Below are 22,005 nucleotides of genomic sequence, written 5' to 3'. Positions count from 1 at the left end.
AAAGGCTTTTCAGGCAGAGGCAAGAACACAGAGGAAGCAGGAGTATTCGCTGTGGCTGGAACTGGACATGGGGTGGGAGGTGGGGCTAGAAGGGTAGGCAGGAGCCAGGTTAGGAAGGGCTTTCACAGAAAAACTAAGAAGTTTGAGTCTGCTAAAAGGGAGCCAACCATAGTCTTGTATTTGGTATTAATTCTTCCAGAGACTTATATTGACCATCTATACGAGTTGCTTTATTTAATTTTTTAAAAAAGATTATTAATTAATTAATTAATTTATTTATTTATGAGAGACAGAGAGAGAGAAAGAGAGAGAGAGGCAGAGACACAGGCAGAGGGAGAAACAGGCTCCATGCACAGAACCTGACACGGGACTCGATCCTGGGACTCTAGGATCACGCCCTGGGCTGAAGGCAGACGCTTTAACCGCTGAGCCACCCAAGGATCCCCTATTTAATATTTTTTAATGTAAAAATTATAACCCATGAAGTCCAATATTTAGAAAATAGAAGAATGGATAAAAACAATTTATTGTCAATCCTATTCCCCCTTCCCTCCCCCCACGAAGACAATTCCTGTTAATGCTTTGGGCTTGTTTTCTCACAGTCTTTGAAAACATTGTTGTAATCATAATGCATGTATAATCCCAAGTTGTTTTTCCTTTTCCTTTTATTTTCACTTACTCTTACACTGTGAGCATCTTCTCGTGTGGTCACACTGTCTCCCTAAATATTATTTTTAAATGACTGTATAATATCCCTGTAAAATAATCTAACCATCTCTTTTTATTTTTCAGCTTTATTGAGATATAGTTGACATATAAGATTGTGTATCCCTAACCTATTTCTGTATGACACTCCACACTGTTGGCCATTTAGATTGGGTATTGGCTAACATTTTTTTTATATTCTGTAAGATGTTGATAGTTTCAACTTCAAATTTTTGTTATGTGTTACTACATCATTAAAAGACATTCAAAGGCAAGTTTTAGAATAACAAACTGTGTCTTAGATAATGCAGGCAGATGATATTCACACATAATAAAAATGAAGAGGTGGTGAGTGGATCGACAGTGTACTGGTTCTGTGCCTCTTTAGTTTTCTTGGCTTTCCCTCTTGTCCTAAGATGGCTGCTGAAGCTCTCAGAGCAATGACAATACCAAAGCATGAAAGAAAGGCAGGTGCTTTCTGATTATGTCTCCCTGATCTCACTGGTGAGGAACATCGTTCCCAGGAACACTCAAAAAGATTTTTTTGAATATTTTATTGAGTAGGACTGGGTCACATGGCTACCCAGAGCTACAAGGGAACTGGGAAGCCAGGAACCAGAAGATTCTCTTTCACAGTTGGACATCACGGTTCATCCCCTGATTTGGGGCACTCTGCCCATCCTGAAATACAGGTTCTTTTAGCACGGAAAAGGAAATGGCTATTGGGTAAGTAGTCATCCAAATTAACAGCTAACATTGGGACATATTACAGAGACAAAGAAAACCATAGAAATGTTTTTTTAGGTCACATTCTCAAAACTAGCCCTGTATTGCTAAATGGGCTCTAATAGAGGGCGAAGTCCTCAAAACACGGTGCTATGATTTCTCATTACTTTTTTTTTTTTACATTGAAACCACAACTGCCTTTCTTTAAAATAAAAAATTTACAGCAAACCAAGAAACTGAAGTGAAACAAATTACATTATAGTATCACTAAAGAGAATAAACTGTATGTTTATAGTACTTTATTAACAACAGCTTACGGTTTTTTTTGGTTATAGAATTAATCCTAACTGTTAAAAATTTATAGAGTACAAAAGATGAAAGGAAAATAAGTGAAAAAATTATCTTCAATTTCACCAATTACTATTATTATTTGATCTAATTATTTTTGATTTTGTTAGACACATGAATACATTTTTTTCATATAAAATTAAGATTTTAGGGACATCTGGGTGGCTCAGTGGTTGAGCAATGCCTTGGCTCAGGGCGTGATCCTGGAGACCTGGGATCGAGTCCCACATCGGCTCCTTGCATGGAGCCTGCTTCTCCCTCAGCCTGTGTCTCTGCCTCTCTCTCTCTCTGTGTCTCTACTAAATAAATAAATAAAATCTTTTTAAAAAAATAAATAAAATTAGAATTTTTTTGTACAGATACTTCAGTTTTGTATTTTTAGTATTAATCTATGATTTTAAGGTAACAGATTTTCTTTTTTTTTTTTTTTAAGATTTTATTTATTTATTCATGAGAGATAGACAGAGAGAGAGAGAGAGGAAAGGAGGGGAGAGACACAGGCAGAGGGATAAGTAGGATCACGCCCTGGGCTGAAGGCGGTGCTAAACTGCTGAGCCTCCCGGCTGCCTGCCCCGCAACAGATTTTCTTGACTTTTTTGCATTTCTCTCTCCAATGTGTACCTTTTACTGTGTTAATGAATCAGTTGGGAAAAATACTTTGTTTTCTTGTAGGGAAATGCTGTAGAAGTTAGTTGATCTAGAGAGTCCTCTCACTCACTGGCTCTGTGGCCTTGTATAGAAGTTGCTTAACCTTTCTGAACTTCACTTTTCTTATTTATAAAATGAAGATTGCTGAGAATAATAATAATACTGGGTTTTGCTATTTTATAACAATCTTATGAGGATCAAATATGATAATATACATAAAAATATTTTGTAAATAGTAAATTAATCTGAAAGACAAAAATTCAAAGTTAAAAGGAAATTAGTAACTTAATGTTTTCCTTCCTTTTTTTTTTTTTTAAGATTTTATTTATTTATTCATGAGAGACACAGAGAGAGGCAGAGACACAGGCGGTGGGAGAAGCAGGCTCCATGCAAGGAACCCAATGTAGGACTCAATCCCGGGATTCCAGGATCATTCCCTGGGCAGAAGGCAGACACTCAACCCCTGAGCTACCCAGGCGTCCCTAATGTTTTCCTTCCAAAGCATTAGAAAAAACTTTTTAAAAAACTGCATTATTTTATATTTAGAAGATTAATTGAAAAGACAAGAATTACAGAGAACAAAAACAATCTTATTTCATACTTCAAATAATAAACATAGGAAAAAAAATACCATAGAAAGGTTTGCTCAAAATTATAAAAACCTTTTTTTTTTTTTTTTAAGATTTTATTTATTTATGCATGAGAGACACAGAGAGAGAGAGAGAGAGAGGCAGAGACACAGGCAGAGGGAGAAGCAGGCTCCATGCAGGGAGCCCAACGTGGGACTCGATCCCAGATCTCCAGAATCACGCCCTGGATTGAAGGCAGTGCTAAACCACTGAGCCATCAGGGCTGCCCATAAAAACCATTTTTAATGTTTTTTTTAGAAGATTTTATTTATTTATATGATATAGAGAGAGCACTAGCAGGGGTTGGGGCAGAGGGAGAGGGAAAAGCAGTCTCCCCACTGAGTATAGGGTCCCCCATGGGGCTCCATTCCAGAACCCTGAGATCACGACTTGAGCTGAAATCAGATGCTCAACTGACTGAGCCACCCGCTGCCCCCCCTCACCTTTTTTACTTTTATAATGATGTTTGATTCTTCTTCTTTTTTTGATTCTTCTTATAATAAAATCAATAAATATTCTTATGATAAAAAAATTTAAAAATATGTAGATAGGTTTTTAAAAAAGGAAAAAAGAAAACCCCTTACAATCCAATCATCCAGAAGAAAGTAGGTTAACATTTTGATGTAAACAATTTTGTTTTGAGGGCACCTGGGTGGCTTGGTTGGGCAACTGACTCTTGATTTTGGCTCCGGTGGTGATCTCAGGATCAGAAGACTGAGCCCAGAGTTGGGCTTTGCGCTTGGCAGGGAGTCTGCTTCTGTCCCTCTCTCTCTGCCCCTCCTTCCCATTTCTCTCTAAAACGAATAAATAAATCTTTTTTTTTAATTTGCTTTTGATAAGCATCTGAAAACTTAAAATCTTTACTTTGAAAATGTTTTAATAGAAGTTTTGCTTTTAAAAGGCTTACATGGTTAAAAAATAAAAATAAGTATTTATGATTAATCTTGAAATTTTATGTATAATTTTCAGTATCATTTAAACAGAAAGTGCTCATTAAGGAGAATTCACAGAAATAATTCCCTTTTCTCCTAAATGATTAAAAAACTGCACAGCTATAATGATTTAGGTAATAATACTAATAATTAGAACAAAGCAGATTTAGTTTGAAACCAAATGTTGCAATCGTTGACTGCACTTGTCACAAACATGTTTACCTTTAATAAAGCATAAAGCATTTCCCACTACCTCTTTCTTTTTGAGCTCAGGCACTGCATAAGTTTCCCGGAAACCTCACTTTTTTATTTCTGAGTAGTCCTTTATCTTTCCCTTGAGAAGATAAAGCTCCTAGATAGCTTAGGATATCTTTCTCAGCCATGATTTGCATTTTAAAGGAAATTTAAGACAGAACTTCTAAGAGGTTTAGTGCAAAAACCTCTGGAATCCCTTGTTTTTGGAGACCGCAAGGAAGTGGAATTTGCATCTGGTTGGAATCATCTAAATATGACCCTGTAGAATGAGTGATGAGGAAGATGACTTCGCAAGGTTCAGCTGTGGTTCAGTAATTGTCCTCTGAGAATCAACTGCTATAAAATCACTGGGTATTATGCAAAACACATTTCGGCTGAAGCAGTGACAAGGGTCTTTGGAGAAAACTTAGGTAGACTTGCCCAATGCAGACAAAAACAACAGCAACGATTTTTCTACATAAATGATAAATGCTTATTATAGAAAATTTGGGATATATAGAAAGGAAAAAGGAAAACATAAAAATCACTTGTGTCTTGTTATCCAGAGGTTGAGTCTAATTAACACTTGCATATGTGTATATAATAAGTTGAATTCAAATTCAAATTTTGTATTGTGCTCTTTTCATTGAACATCATATTGTGAGTACCTTCCCATTTCATTATATATATTTTTATTTATACTGACCTGAAATTGCTTCCTTCTTTAGACTGAGCCACTAGAAGCAAAGGAATTAAAGTAGTACCTTCCAGAAGAAAGTTGTTGAGTCTACTGCACACATCTGTCTCTCTTTCACTGTACCTATGACTATTTTTCCAGATAAGCAATGCTTACTGGCATCAAGTCTCAGCTGGATGACACGATGTTTTGTTTTTTTTTAATCTATGGACCTAATTGCACTTTTTAGATAAGTACAAACTTTCACGAAGATGTTTCGAGCTAGTTCTCTCTGTGAATATTGCATCAGTAATAAAGTGAATGGAATTCACAGTTTTTGCTTAGTTGGCTCAACGTTTATCATTTGAGCAGTGGGTATTTCTAAGACAAGAAGTTAATCAGTAAGGAAGAAGGAATACGTTAATCTGAATCTGGTCTCCCAAAGCTTGGGCCAAATAATTCCAGATTTGCTAACAGATCAAATATAGAATTTTTTACTGAAGTAAACACCAGCTTAAGGAATATGCTACTTTCTGGAGAGGTTAAAGAGGTCCCCAGTTGATCTTTTCAACCATTTTTAAAAAAGGATTCTTTATTCATTTCAGAGAGAGGGAGAGAAAGAGCATGAGAAGGGGGGAGGGGCAAAGAGAGAGGGAGAAGTAGACTCCCCACTGAGCAGGGAGCCCACCCTGGGACTCAATCCTAGGACCCTGGGATCATGACCTGAGCCAAAGGCAGATGTTTAACTGACTGAACCACCCAGGTGTCCATTTTTAGTGAGAGAATGGTATCTTAAAAAAAAAAACATGGGACTACATTCATTCAAAGCTAAAAATCTACATACAAACTGGGTCTTTGTGCAACTGCTATATGTAATTAAAACACCACTGGTCATCTTATTTTCAGCTCATAACAAACATATCCTGAATTCCTTGTGTTCATTACTTGTTCCTGTAAGATTCATTTTATTCATTGAAGAGAACCACCTGTTCAAATTATGAACTAACAAGCCCTATCAATTCTAGTTCGTGTGATTTTCAGAAGACAGAACCAAGTCTCTTTTATATATCAGTGCGTATCTGTAACCACTTCCAGAACTTTGTTCAGGAGTGCAGGTGAAGACATTTTTACACTTGTCCTTCACGTTGTCAGCACCACTATTTAGTAGCAGCTGAAATTTCTCTGGCCTGTTTGTAGAATGGTGACAGCTAATAAAAATAGCATCGAAAAATGAATGTGTCCAAACCTCATGCCTATACACAAAAAGCAGGAAATGAGAGGCATTCTTGGAAAAGACAAAAGAAGCAAAGAACCATTCTTTAAAAGCACAAGGAACATTGAGAGGGCAAAGGAAAATACTTCTGGTTTTTTTTGGATGAGAATAATGACAACTCTTGAAAAATCAATCTTTTTCAATAAGCCATGTAGAATCCAGGCAAACGGGCTGGCTACCAGCCTGGGGTAGCCATCTGATGTGAGAGACCTGACTAAGAACTAATATTTAAGTGATATAGATGTATCCTGTCATTACGGGTACTGAAGATACTGGCAAAATTCAACTGGCTATCATCGCAAAAGTGGTTTATGGAACCAGGTCATGCCATTTATTGCCTGGGCAATCTTGAACCAGATACTTAAGCTTTCTCTGCCTCCATTTCCTCCTCTGCAAATGGAGATAACCATGGTACCTACCTCATACTTGTTAGGATGATTAAGTAAAAAAAAAAAAAAAAAAAGCACATAAAGCATTTCACTGGAACATGTTAAATGCTCAGTAAATGGTAGGCCAAGTGTGACTGTTGTTCTTAAATTATTGTCATGAGTGGGTTAAAAGGAGCATGGGAGCAGAGAATAGTAAGCTGAAGGCCAATGCAGCTTTGTGGCACTGTCATGAAAAGTTCCCATCACCCTGAAACTTTCCACTAGGTATTTAGCTTTGGTCATATATCTTTCTAGATGTCAACAGTCCATCATGAAATGACTTGCAAGGATTCAGAGCAGAGTCAGAAAGGGCAGAAAGCTGAGAGAAGTAAGCACAGTGGAGGGCCGAGGCCAAGAGGTGAGCACCCACAAGATCCCCACTTCTAGTTGGGATGGACCTCCTCCCAAAGATGTGTAGTCGGCTCCTCCACCCCACTGCAGGCACACGAGGAAGCAGGGCTTCCAGCAACGAGCAGAAGGCAAATGCTCATTAAACCTGGGTATGGATGCTGATGTTAAGGACCATTGAACATTAAAATCACTATTGGGTATTTTAAAAAACAGACTTTACCTCCTTCCTCTTCTCTGTGAGGACTTTCCTGAATTTCGTATTTGGATATGCACCTCGTCCAAGCGTTCTATCCCTCTTTTCTGCTTTATTTTTCTTCCTAATAATTAGCACAGTGGAACATAGTCAATTACTAATTTATCATGTTCATTGACAGTCTCTCCAGTAGATGCAAATTCATGAAAGCAGGCTCTTTTATTTTTGTGGTTGTTCTTGTTCACTGCTGTCTCCTCAGGGCCTAGGATAGTGCTTGATAAATAGTGGAGCAAGTGTTCAATAAATATTTGTTGAATGAGAAAAGAAGGGACAAATTTCACTTAAGGAGTTTGTAGTACATGAACAGAGGACCTCAGAATGTCTGTCTGAAGATTCTGGGATTTTCTCATTATGCATAAGCATAAAGTACTGTTAAGAACTTGATTTTAAAACTTCTAGATCTTTAGGGTGCCTGGCTCAGTTGATAGAGCATGTGACTCTTGATCTCAGGGTGGTGAGCCCCTGGTGGGAGTTTGAGCCCCTGGTGGGAGTAGATTACATGTAAAAAATTCTAGATTCCTTTAAACTGTTGAGACAATAAACACATGACGTGAGAATCCTATGCATGATATGTAAGCTTGTATGACTTTATTCAACCAGAATTTGGGCACTGGTAAAGCTTCTCAAATGATGAAATTTAACACTTGTTATTCAAGGAGGAGATGGGGTGGAGGAGAAACACTCCAGAAGGCGAAAGTGCAAAACAGGTGTGGCTAATAATAGCCAGCATGTAATGAGCGTCTACTAAATTTCAAGGACTCAACAGCTTTTTAATAAAATCCTTCTAAGATAGATATTATTATACCTACTTTCCAGACGGGAAGATCAGGGCTTTATCCTTGCAATTAAATGGAGATGGGATTTGAATCTTGCTTTGTCTGAATTCAAATGTATACTTTCTCTGACATTTCAGGTTGCCCCGGGGTGCAGGTTTTAACTTGTTCCTTCCAGAACTGTGCGGGAGATCTGTTATTTTGAAGAGATGGCAAGTTAGCACTCATCGGTCTCTGCCTTATAACTGAAACATTTGCTCTGAGCATTTGCTCAGAGCAACCCCCGCTCTGAGCAGGTGTGCTGAGTTGCAGTTACCCTGTGATGTTTGTGCCCAAACTGAAGATCCCTATCAAGGCAACGAGTAAAATATGAATGTGAGAAGAAGTGGTGATGGCCTTCTTCTTCCTCTTTTTAAAACAAATCAGAATTTCGACATCAGAGTGAATGTTGTGCCCTTTGCATGGGTCCCCTGGGAGTTTAATGCACTTGACCCAAAGATGCTGCTCTTACATCATGTTTCAAGCTCGTCTTCTGGATTTTCTCTGAGCCCGAGGCACATTACTTTACATTTCTTCAATGATAGCAAGCCTTTGTCCTTTTCGGGTGGATGTGATTTGGGGAGACAGCCCTTTGGAGCTTCATCCAGTGAATAAGGTGGGTGACCAAGCCAGATTATATTTGGAGTTAAAAACACTTGTGAGCAGCGTGGAGTGATTCTGGTTTTCTTTTTGTAATTTACTAACCCGTGTCAGAAGGATATTGTACAAAGGTTCTCAGAGTGCTTTGACTCATGCCTGCAGTGTTGGGAAAGTGCCTCAACTGCCAAGCAACTGCTTGGAAGGGTAATGGTCATCTGACTACATCAGGCCTATGCTGACAGGTAAAGAAAGAAAAGTACCATAACTTTACAGCCACAGCTTGAATGACTACTTTGGGTGCTATCATCTTCTGCAACAAGAGCCTGCATCATTCTGAGTTATGGCTCTGCAATAAAAAGAACCAGGATGTAAATGTTTGCTAGATCCACATAGTTATACAGAGCAAACAAACTCGGTTAAAAATTGGCAGCTCAATCCCAAAAACCTTATATGCGTTAAACAAAAGCAGCGTGTTACATTACAACAGTCAAAGAGAAGATAAATGATGAGAACAGCGGGGGAAATGATGGTTCTGGCAATAAGAGGGGAGCTAGAAGATGCTTGAGATGATATTCTTATCTGGGGAGGGCGGCTGTTGTTTATAAGGAGTTAAGATGGGTGAAGGAGAAATTGTTCATGTGATTTCCAAGCTGGTGGCATTTTAAGATATCTTAATATTTAGAATTTTAAAGGGCATTTTACAGGAATGTATTTTGCTTCCATGTCTTTACATCAGAATTAAGCTCTTTCTCTTACAAAGGGCTAACATTTTACAATCCCCTTCGTGAAATCTCTCAATCAGAAGGAACGTGTGTTTTGGCTTAATACAGTTATCACACAATGGGGAGCTGGGTAAGAATAATCACAATATGACTAATGCCCTAGGTTTCAAAGCATTCAGATGAGGTTTTAATACATATTTTCCATCTCCAGAATCCAGTGCAATATTTTATCTTATTAGGTAGCATATCACAGGTGAGGGTCTGTGTAAACATTAAAAGCTACCCACTAAATCTAAATCATCTCAGTTAATAAGTTAATAGTAAGAAGAAGGGGGAGGCATCTTACTAATCCAGGGTAGAAATAGTTTAGTAAATGATTGGTGTTGCAAGGTTTCTGAGATTTTACTATTTGCTATGATTATCACTGTCATTAAGGGTTCTTTTTGGAATAAATGGCAAAGCGCCTTGGCAATGGGCAAGAATACCACTTAGCATGAGTCCAGGGTACGCAGATGGTTGTCTTATTATGTACATAAAAATCCTCAGTAAAAGAGGTCCTTGTTCTTAGGACACCGTTAAGGAGAAAACAGACTCTGCTTCTACCAAATCAGAGGGCGTTTCAAATGAAGGTATTTTGAGAAAGCAGATCCTGATCTTTACCGGATTGTGTTTGCCTGGGAATCTCAGACGAGGGGCACCCAGAAGACATAAAATGGGCTTGTGGCCCTCGGGGGCTCTGGCTGCCTCTCCCTCCCCACCGTGGCCCAGCTCCCTCCGTGGGGAGACAGCCGGGTGAAGCATCAGGACAGCTGGATGGGGTAAATCTCTGTTCCGTGTTTCATAGGCCAGAGTTTCTTCAACCAGCTGAGGACTCCTTGGCCATAAGACATATTTGAAAATGTTTACCACTTAGAGCTACTGCAAGGTTTCGATGAGAGAATATGTCTTCGTTCAGCAAATGGTTCTTGCATGACTGACGAGTCCATGCTTGAGATACACCAGGAAGCAAGGCCAGGCCCCTTGAGGGCCTTGGAAGTGGACTTTACAAGGCTTGTTTGGTGGGGGCTCTGGCAGTGGCAGCTTGGGTGGTGTAGCAGCTCATGGGAAGTAGGGTCCCACACTATGGCTTATAACAAGGGACAGTTCTCTACTAGGAACCCCATGTCCCTGGCTTACTTCCTGCCCACCACTCTGAATTCCCTAGGATCTCCCCTCACCTCGGTCCCAAGGCTGGATTATGTAGCATCAGAACAGACACCCCGAGAGGTTTGTGTGTGTGTGTGTGTCTGTGTGTGTGTGTCTGTGAGCATGTGGTATGTACACGTATTTTAAGTCATTTGCTTCCACCCCTCAATACTACCCTTGTCTATTAACAAAATGAGGGGGAGAAATCGAGAAAGAGAGAGAGAGAGAGATACGGAAACACAGAGAGAGATTGGGAGAGAACCAAAAAGAGAGATTTCCAGAAAGGGAAGAAACTTAGATTCCTCTCCCAACCCGCTCTCACCCCCAGCAAGAAAACCCCCTCTGGGATTAAACTGTATGTGGAGATGAGAGGTGTGGAAGAGGCTAAAGGAGAAACTTTGTCACATCAGGAGCAGGAGGAAGCACAAAGTCTACACAAGGACACCAGAAATGACAATTACCGTACACACAGGGAGCCAGGCCATCAGAGGAAGAGAGGTCAGGCAGGGAGCCCTGAGTCAAAGGGGAGTCTCGCAACCAGACACAGCAATGCCCTTCCCAGCACCATCCAGGAGGCAGTGGGAATGCTTGGACCGTCGGACACACCCCACCTAGCCTGACCCTGGGAGTTCGCGCGTTCCCTTTCGTGGAGAAAATGTATAAGGCCCGAGGCCTCTGCTTGTGGCACCTCTTGCTTTTTTTTTTTTTTTTTAAGATTTCATTTATGTATTTATTCATGAGACACACACACAGAGAGAGAGAGAGAGAGAGAGAGAGAGAGGCAGAGACATAGGCAGAAGCAGGCTCCATGCAGAGAGCCCGACATGGGACTTGATCCACCGTCTCCAGGATCATGCCCTGGGCTGAAGGCGGCACCAACCCTCTGAGCCACCGGGACTACCTGGCACCTCTGGCTTTGTGTCTCAAAGGGCAGAGTCTTGTCTCACCTTCTACAACAGGTGGAGAAGGGACTGTCCATGCAGGTGGCTGTCCCTGCCTGACTCCCTTGCTGTCTCAAGGGACGAGGGCACAGAAAACCCCTGGGTCTCTTGCTGGAAGTGTGACCAATTTTGAACTCTTTGCCACCCCCAGTCTTGTAGAAGGTTGAATGAAAAAACTCTTCTAGCCCCCATTTTCTAAAGAAAGTCTGAAATTGATCTTCATCTCTGCATTAAATTGGCGCCTCACCAGCGTGAGGGCCCGTGCACCCTGTATTAACCACCGCCTTCCCGCACACCCTCCCCTACTTGGCCCTGGGATTGCATTTCGTCAACTCTTTCGGGAGATGAAATCAGCCTACATGGAGAAACAGCGTAAGGGACCACCCTACAAAACTTGTTGCTGGCGGGGTTTAGTGTAAGGACAGTGTTTCATTTCAGCCTGGACGTCCTCTCTATGAGGATCTAGAGGCCAAATTTCCCTCTAGTCTCAGCATCCTGAGCAGCACAGTCATTTTATTGACGGAGAACTCGATTTTTTATGTGGTAGAATTTGACATTTTGTATGGTTGCTTGAAAGCTTAGAACCACATGGCATTTATTTTCTGCACCAACCTCACCTCTGGTTTTAGAATTTTTGTCTTCATTTCTCTTGGCGTCATCTTTTCATTTCTCATTTTTTTATTGGTTTTATTTTGCCAAGGTGTATGTATCTTTACAAGCTGCCCTAAATCTTTTGATGAACAAAACCAGAGGTGACTAAAGGATCCACAACCCCTATGTTCCACTTACCTAATGATATCATGACGGTGATCTGGCTTTCCACGGAGTTATAATAAGGCACTTGTCAGAGAGCTCAAGGATCTCGCCTGGCAAATTGAGTTCTTACTGCATGTTGGCAAATTAACACTAGGGTTCACGTAATAACCTCTTATGGGCTTAGTGAGTGTGTGTCCCTCTCTGAGAATGCTCACCTTGCACCATTTAGGCCGGCCACTGCCGCACTCTAGACATATTAGTCCTCCTCAACTCCCTGGAACATGGCAAACTCTTTCCTATCTCAAGGACTCTGCACATACAATTGCCTCTGCTTGGAAGCTCCTTCCTCCCACTCTCTCCAGGCCTCTCCTTCTCATTATTAGAGTAGTAGCGGCATGTTAGACTGATGGGGGCCAGGGGTGGGCGGCAGGAGGCATATTGACACCCAGGCTCCAACCCAGACAATTAAACTAGAATCTCTAGGGGTGGAGTCTAGGCACTGCTATTTTTTAAAAACTTCCCAGATGATTCTAATTTTTAGCTGGGGCCGAGAATCATGGTTGCAGGTCTCGGCTTAAATTTAAGTTAGCTTCTCAAAGAGGCCCTCCTGGACCGCTTGTAGGACATAGAGATTGTCTTGCTGTTTAGCTTAGCTTCTTCTCTGCTTCCTTTGTAGTAATCATTACAATTTGTAATTATTGCATTTATTTGAATGGTTTAGTTTGTCTAGCCTCCACCCCCACTCCCTGCCTTCTGCCCCACCCCCAGTAGTCCCCCCTCCAACTAGGACATAGGTGCTGTGAGGACAGCAAATATATCTGTTTTGGTCTCTGTGCTTTTTCTTCAGTGTACAGTGTCAGACGCATAACAGTTTCCTGAATTTACAATGACGAGGATAATCCTCAAATGATGCTACTGGTCTGCGGGGTCTCCTGGAAGTCAGTGAGGCTCCTCGGAATATTACAAGAGAATCTATGTCAATGCTCAGGGGCTATTTTAACTGGTAAACGGTTGCATACACTTTCCATTGACCTGACTCCTGTGTCCCAGGATTTTTCCAGTGAGATCTATAAATAAATCCTGATTCAGAGCACCTCCTTTGTGTGCATGTCCTTCTCCTTCCCTTGATCTTAACCATTCTGAGTGAGAGATGCCACCTTGCTGATCTCTGTGTTCTCACCTACTTTAGCACCCGGCACCGAATCCTACACACAGTACTGGCTCTACAGGTAGCTGTTGACTTGAATGGAGTTTGCTTTATCTTCACGGCACATAGATATTTTGACTAAGATTTTCACTAAGATTTCAAGGATTTGAGGCATGGGGCATTGTGAGCATATCATGAAAGTTAAATTTGTTGGTCTAGGCAACTTCACCATAATCTACATGCAGATGGTCTCTACACACCTGGATTGCACAAAAGAAAAAAAAAGTAAATTTGTGTTTGGAGGCAAATAATGAAACTGTGAGGAGTCTGAAAACAACTCAGTCATCTACCTCATAACACAGGTGCTGGTCCAAAAAAGGGTGAATTCCTGGTGGTGCTGCTTGAGCTCTCACTCTGGCTGAGTCAATTCTTTCTAAATTATTGTTTGATAGTTATTAATAAATCAAAGAAAAACAAACCATCCTCCTACTGTTTTCCCTCCATAGTTGGTATGGTCCCCAAGTTGATGTGTATGTTCTAAGGTGCTTTTTTTCCCTAAGTTGAAATTAACTAAGACCAGTTAGAGAGGTGGACACTTTTTTTTCCCCTTTTTTCTGCTTTCTTTCACTTCCTTAAGGAATCATCTGGATTTTTCATTCTTCCTTTCCTCAGTTTTACATTGGTGATTTGTTGGTGGGAAATGGAGGGGCCTCTTATTTCGGCAAGTTTTCATATTGTCATGGAGAGAAATGCACGTGCGAGTGCACAGACACTCACACACACACACACACACACACACACACACACACACACGGGTAAACCCACACAAATGAAATCCCCTCTTCAGAGAAGCCAGCTACAGGAAATTGACTTATGCACAGGAACTTGCTAATCTCGCTCGTCACATTCTGATGGTTTCTGCCACCTCAGTCACCGAGCACACTAGACTCAACCATCTTGGGTTGAATTCTCTTCCAGCTCACCTCTTATTTTTAGTTCTTCTAAAGTGTAACAGTTATATTCTTGGGGAGGAAGAAAAAGTTGATCCCAGAAGGAAATCATAACAGTAAAAGGGCTTGGACAGCTTTTGCGTTTACTTTACCTGCACTGAACAAATTGACATCCGGAGTCAGTCATTTTCGTGTCAGGAAACATCTTCGGCATTCTACAACAGGTAAGGCTTTGGCTTCTTTAAAAATACTTTCTTCTTTAAAAATATTTTGCTCCTTTAAAAATTTTCCTTCTTTAAAAATAAAGCTCTCCAGTGTATTTAGTTTTTACTCTGGGCTAAACACAGTAATTATCTTGTGCTACCTGTTGTAAAGTATGAAACCATATTAAGGAGGGAAGGGGACTTGCTCTGGTATCCAACTCTCCCCCCACCCCCGCCATGCTAACAAGATGCATATAGTTTTTTCAATGTTACAAGTTATAATAGTTGGCTTTTGTTTTTTCAGATATTCTCCTAGAGAATCCAAATGCTTGTGACTGACTGTAACTGAATTCAAATATTTGGGTAGTTTAAATATCACCCTATGCTTGAGAAGTAAATGTAAAGATCCTTTCAGTTATACAAATAAGAGTTTTAAAATTTTCTAAATCAGAAAAGAAACCAACCAAAATCCTGATGATGAGGATTTGGATCTGGGATTCCTAGTTCGTCTGTTTCACCTATGGACAATACTCAAATCCTCTTTCTACGAGTGGTATATGATGCATAAGGATTTATTTTTAAGTTAAATTAAGTTTTTGAGGGGATTTGATTCGGAGACATGCAGTGAGGTATCATCCATAGCCTGGGTTATATAGCTAAATAAAGCTAGAGAAACCACTAGTTTTAGGAGCTTTTCCTAAGTTAAAGTTGCCATTGAAATATTCAAACAAGCAACAAATAGTCAATAATCACTTATTGATTCCAAGCTACTGCTGTGGAGGATATAAAAGAAATATGAGGAATTCTCTACCCGAAGGAACTTAGAGTCTAGTAACTGTGGTGAGAAGTAAAATTTAGGAAGCAGTGCAAGATGAGAACTGAGTGAATACTGGGATGATGTGGGCTAAAGTTATAGGAGTTCCAAGAAGAGGATTTGAGGGTAAGCTAGAGTGGGCCTGGAAGACCTGGTCTTGGAAGGACATGAGATTTGAGCAGGTGGAGAAAGGGGAGATTAATTCAACAGGAGGACTGTATGGGTAAAGGCACAAAGGTGATATCGACGGGATGAGCAGTCCCGTTGAGGAGACTGCCCCCAAAAGAAGAAAGTTTATTTTTACACATTTTCAGGAAATAAGCTTGGAAAATTCAGATGTAGATGGGTTACAGAGGACTCTGAGAGGCTGCTGAGCAGAACAGATGTCTTTCAATAGCGTTCTGGTCTTTTTATGCCATCAGGTTCCTCTCCAGCTTTCACAGCTCGCACAGAATTTCAGGTGACAGGGAGCCCAGAGATCCTTGCCGCTTCATGTTGGGGCTACTTTATTCATCTCCACGTGTGTGATCTTCCACTTGCCTTCCCCCCACTGTCTTCCCTTACTACACCATTTATATGGAGAAAAGTTCGTGTGGCTGGGGGCTCCTGTGACCTCCATTTCTGGTTATTACATGTCAATCACCCAGTATTAAAGTGGCCTTCCTCTTGGGAGGATGAGTTGGTTGACAGAGCGAGTTTCTAGTCTTCAAAAGCCAGTCCAAAAATTCCACGAAATATGTGTTGTTTCCTTTGCATATCTGAATGAGATGTTATAGATTAGCTGGTACTTTTTAACCTGAACTGTGAAAACTTTGCATCCATCTAATAACAAAAATACAGTCTAGTGAACCAGAACCCAGACTTTGGAGCCAGATTACTTTGTGTTGAATCCGGTACTGTTGCTTCTGAGCTGTAGGAACCTCAGACACACATTCTTCAATCCTCAGATTAAAAGCAAGTATTTATAAAGTAGCTCTAATAACTGAAAATACCTATGTCAGAGTTGTTGTAAGGATAAAATTGAGATAAAAAATATGTAAAGCATTTAGCCTAGTGCCAGGTATAAAATAAACTGTCAAGAAATGCAGCTATTGTAATTGTTATTAAGGACTTGGTGGGGATACGAGAGTGAAGATGATATGGTCCCTGGTTGGGAACAAGATATCTGTAAAGGGACTCTTTTAATGCCAGTGTTCCTTTCAAAGGAAAATGGGGCTAATGGATGAAAGCTGGAAATTAATGTTTTTTGACCCCTAAGTATGGAATAAGCACATGGCTGGCTATTTTATAGTAATAATGTATATGAAAAAAGGAAAACAAGATGAGAAACTGATTTTTTAAGCCTTTCCATGTCTGGTTGTTGGACTTATAAAACAACTCTCTTAGTCACTGCTGTGTTAATTGTGAACATCTGGGCCTAAGATTGCTCCCTGAATGCTTTGGGTGGAATTTTATAGGCGTTTTTGGCATTAGGGGCAGAGGGTGGCTCTTCTTTGTCCAAATTTAATAATTTAAAATTAAATTATTTAATTTTATGGTATTTTAATTTTTGTGCTAGCAAGGCATAGCCAAAAATCTATTTCTATTCATTGACTATTTTGACAAAGAGTGCCCAAAGTGCTTATATGGGTTCTAGATGCTTGGGTTTTGGGTGACCCAGGATTGAAAAGCATCCTGCTTTCCTGTTTCACTCTCCAGACTAGAGATTTTTTTGGGATAGTAAGCATCCCATTAAAAAAATGCAAATATGGTCAATATGTTCATTATACAAGGGTTTCTAAATTATATGTACAGATTACCTTGGTCAAATAGTAATATTGTTTCCCTTCTAGAGCCCTACTAGTAACAGAAGGGAGGAAAGTTTGGGGCTTTGTGTATGCGAAGGAGTGAGCCCAGGTCTGGATGGGGTGCCAAAGTGGAGCATGATAGAAGGCAGCATGATGGTAGAGGGTGCTGGGCAGTACAACCAAGGAGGGTGTCCAAGAGGCAGGTGGATAGGTGCCAGAAACAAAGTCTCCTCCTATGTGGCTCTTTAGTCATTTAACTCAAGCAGCTGCTTGAAACTTCGAGCAACCTCTTGGTGCTTTGCATACGAACATGTACTATTCCCTGGATATGAACAGTTGTTCAGAGATGATTTGTTTTATTTGGTTCTGGACTGGAATCATAGGTCCGAAAGCTGGCTGGACATCAAAACCACTTGGGGGAGTTTTTAAAAACTAGTAATTCTCATGTATCGCATCACAGCCCTGGGATTTGGTCCAAGAATCCGTGATAATCAGTACAAACCCTTTCCCCCAGGTGACTTGGAGGCAGTTGTTCTATACGTGAGCATTTGAAAGTCATTTATCCAGAACTCTTTTATCAAGATGCCAAGCACCAAGATGGTAAGTTTAGTAAGTCCTGAAGTGAGGCAAAATGATCTCTTTGTTGTGATTAATATCAACATACAAAAGTATTTTCCTTTTTTTTTTTTTTTAAGATTTCATTTATTTACTCATGAGAGACACAGAGAGAGGGAGAGACATAGGCAGAGGGAGAAGCAGGCTTCCTGCAGGGAGCCTAATGCAGGACTCGATCCCAGGATCCCAGGATTACGCCCTGAACCAAAGGCAGATGTTCAACCACTGAGCCACCCAGGTGCCTCTTTGTTTTGAATTTATTTCTTAGGAGAATCCTAAGGGTGAGATGACTGAGTTAAAGGTGTGAGCATATTTAGAGTTTTCATTACCATATTTACATTTTAACACTCAAGCGGTAGGGCGCCACTTAAAAACTTCTGTTATATACATGTAGAGGCTGTTCACTATTACTCAGGGAAACCCAAAGAAAAGAATTTGCTCTCAAGCGAGAAAGTGCCAAATCACCCATTTCTCTTTTCCAGTAAAACAGAATACTAATGAATTACTTTTGGAAGAAAATTTCAAAACATTATAGAACACTCAATTGCTTCTTAGAGCGTAAGTTGGAGCCTTCTTATCTCTTTACTTAGTTTCTTGTAACACTGTAGTCAGCAGTGACCTCTTCCCCATTTCGTAGAAAAGAAAACCAAGGAAGAGAGTGGTTAAGTAACAGGCAGTATGGTTCTCATCATGTTTGCCAAGAGAACTACGTATAGTCAGCCACTCAGTCATTGTTTGAGTTAGTAAATAATTGAGTAGTTGTTGTAGGTGACCCCGTTAAAAAACCACTAGTGAATAAGTGCATGAAGAGAGTATTGTCCAAATTGGGGGAGGGTGAGTGGAATTAATTGGCTCAGATAGACCTCCTGCTCGCTCTCTCTCTCTCTCTTTTTTGTTTTTTTTGCATTATGCTTTATTCATTATATATTTGTATAACTTGCTAACTTGAAAGCATGGTTATTGTTTGTGACAACAGATGGGAATAGGAGGAATTTCAATGGTTTCAGTTAAAAAAAAAAAAGACCTGCTCTTGCAAGTGAAATATTTGTAATGGTGTGCGGAGCCTGCCTGTACTTATTTGCAAGAGCCAAATGTAATATTTCCAGAAATTTTGCAATTTTGTTAAACACAGTTGCCATTAAAAATTAAATTCTATAACTTACAGTTAAATAAGTTATGTTAAAAATAAAGGTAATAGGGATCCCTGGGTGGCGCAGCGGTTTGGCGCCTGCCTTTGGCCCAGGGCGCGATCCTGGAGACCCGGGATCGAATCCCACATCGGGCTCCCGGTGCATGGAGCCTGCTTCTCCCTCTGCCTGTGTTTCTGCCTCTCTCTATCTCTCTGTGACTATCATAAATAAATAAAGATTTAAAAAAAATGTTTTAAAAAAATAAAGGTAATAAATACTCAAAATTTATTACCTCCTAGTTCTTTACTACATTTTACTATTATTAATGTTCTTTTTTTTAAAAAAGATTTTATTTATTTATTCATGAGAGATGCAGAGAGAGAAAGAGAGAGAGAGAGAGAGAGGCAGAGATACAGGCAGAGGAAGAAGCAGGCTCCACGCAGGGAGCCGGACATGGGACTCCATCCGGGGTCTCCGGGATCACACCCTCGGCTGAAGGCGGCGCTAAACCTCCGAGCCACCAGGGCTGCCCTATTATAAATGTTCTTGAGCTTATTTCCATTTATCTGTTTGATAGAAACATTATATAATAGTGTGCTACTGAGCATCTCTTTCCAACTCGCATTCAAGTTTGTAGCTTGAAACTGGCCATTATAGGAATATTTACACCAAGGAAATTGGCAAACACTATAAATCAGGCTCCCTACACTTTTTTGAGGCCAGGCTATTAAACATTTTATCAGTATACCACTGAGGGGCTATGTAAAATACAAATATGGCAACTAGGCAATATGTGTTAAGAAGCGTTAAAATTTCATACATTTTGATCCCTTAATTCTATCCCTGGGAATTTATTCTAAATAAATAATTCAAAGAAGGAAAAAATAATATGCAGGAACATCGTCACTCATAACCAAACTAAGGAATAATGATTCTGGCAGCATTAACTCCACAGAATACTTTGTAGTCTTTAAAGGTAAGGATTTTATGATAGTTATTAAAATATATTTGGTATGGTGTTAAATTAGAAAAACAGGATTAAAATTTTCACTTATATTCTGATTTTGTTATGAATGAAGATTAAACATGAGTGGAAAACAATGCAAGCATTTAGTGTGTTAGTATGGCAAAATGATAGAATTTTGTTTTTATTTAATTTATTGGAGTAGTGGTGTGTGTGCATGTAAAAAATGTGGAGAGGGCCTGTAAATAAGTAATTGTAAGTAGTTTCAACATTTAATGGGAATGTGGACCAGATGAAGTTTGCCTTTAACATGCAGCTATGTACTATAACTCTCTGGGCAGGGTATTGTAAAGGGAGTTTTGACCCAGGCAATCTGGAGTGGTGGATGATAAAAGGGTTTCTTTCTTTCTTTTTTTAAAAAAGATTTATTTATTTATTGAGAGAGAGTGAGAGAGCCTGCAAGTGCACACACTCATGAGCAGGGAGAGGGGGAGGGTGTAGAGGAGGAGGGGCAGAGGGGTGGGGAGAGGAGGGGCGGGGGTAGGAAAGAGGTAGGGGAGGGGGAGAGGGAGAGGGAGACAGGCAGACTCCCTGAGTCTGAGAAGGGAGCCGGATATGGGCCTCCAACCCAGGACCCTGAGATCATGACCTGAGCTGCAATCAAGAGTAGGACACTTAACTGACTACGCCTCCCCAGGGACCCAATAAGGGGGTTTCTTTAGGGCAGCTCAGGAAAGAGGAAGTAGTGACTGGCTGAGTCCTGGAGACTTGCTAAGGTAGACTGCAGAGGCTGGGAAATAGTCCAGAGAAAATCAACTGGTAAAGCCCAGAGAGAGAAGAGAACATTTCTCAGGAAAAGACAGGGAAATGCTGACCTCAGAGTTGAGCAAGATGGAAAGGAAAGCAGTTCTATTTAGATCTGAAAACAAAAGGACTCAAGCTAGAGAGGAAATGATTCTTCTCAATCATGGATTCTCAAATTTTAGTGCATTTACAGGTCATCTGGATGGATGGGGGTCATGTTAACAAATAAATGCAGCTTTCTAGGTTCCACCTCTGTGGATTCTGATTCAGTGGGTCTGGGGATTGACAGGAATATTCATTTTTAACAAGTCTATCCACTCCATAAAGTTTTTTTTTAAATTTTATTTATTCATGAGAGACACAAGGAGCGAGGCAGAGACATAGGCGAGGGATAAGCAGGCTCCCTGCAGGGAGCCAGATGCGGAACTCGATTCCAGGCCCTGGGGGTTATGAACTGAGCCGAAGGCAGACAGACACTCAACCACTTAGCCACCCAGGCATCTCTCCATAAAGTTTCTGATACATATGATCCGCAGATTATACTTTGAGAACATTGTCAGATTGAAGATTGGATCGGCCAAGGGAATGTCTGTGTGTGTGTGTGTGTGTGTGTGTGTGTGTATGGGGTGAAGTTGTTACCTTGAGGCTTAGGATCTAAGGACTTCTGTTGTAAAGGGGTATGACAACCAAGAAGAGCCAGAAGGGATAAGTTATTGTATTGAATATGTAGAGGAGGCTGCACTTATACCACTCCTTAAATAAATATAGTTTGTACCACCAAATTCCCTTTCACAGTGAAATGACTTTAGTGAGGCATTTGGGCCAACTGGAAGTAGCTGTGAATGAGGGAACTACAAGGGGATAGCACAGAGAGCAATGGTCATAGGGAGGGTCTAGGATCCCACAAACATTCTATTTCAGACTACTGGGAAGTGGTAATTAAGAATAAATGTGAGTAGAGTAAGCAGTGCTATGTCCAGAAAGTATTTTGAGCCTCAGTTATGATAACATTACATTAAAGAAGGAAAGAAAGTCTAAGTTTTTGATGAAATGCAGTTCTTTATATATGGAATTTTAGCACTCAGAATAGTAATAACACTTAAACATATGCCATAACAACAACAACAGATCACAAAATAAGCTTAGTGACATTGCAGTAACAGGAGCCATTGTACTGAGATTATCTGCTTCACTTGGATTTAGAAGAATATTAATGATTGTAATAAGCTCTCAAATAGCCTTTAATACCATGGGTTCTTCCAACTTTATACTGAAGATGAATCTTTTACTTTAAAAAAAAGTTTCACATTTCCTATCATCAGGGTCACTAGTCTTTTGGGACATGGCATGACAAATCAAGAATAAATCACAA

General features: G+C 40.3%; 1 long non-coding RNA gene across 1 annotated transcript in view; it reads left to right on the top strand.

Annotated features, from left to right (window-relative positions):
• Window positions 1–11,298: 11,298 nt before the first annotated feature.
• Window positions 11,299–22,005, top strand: part of LOC121489965 — a 41,692-nt gene continuing 30,985 nt past the window's right edge. Inside the window, exons 1-2 of the long non-coding RNA XR_005987466.1 lie at window positions 11,299–14,540; window positions 17,635–17,720. This is a non-coding gene — a long non-coding RNA (uncharacterized LOC121489965). The remainder of the gene's footprint in view (window positions 14,541–17,634; window positions 17,721–22,005) is intronic.

The sequence above is a fragment of the Vulpes lagopus genome, chromosome 4, assembly GCF_018345385.1.
Source record: "Vulpes lagopus strain Blue_001 chromosome 4, ASM1834538v1, whole genome shotgun sequence".
NCBI classification, from domain to species: domain Eukaryota; kingdom Metazoa; phylum Chordata; class Mammalia; order Carnivora; family Canidae; genus Vulpes; species Vulpes lagopus.
Note: the sequence above shows the minus strand (reverse complement) of the source record. Positions and strands in the feature narration are given on the sequence as shown.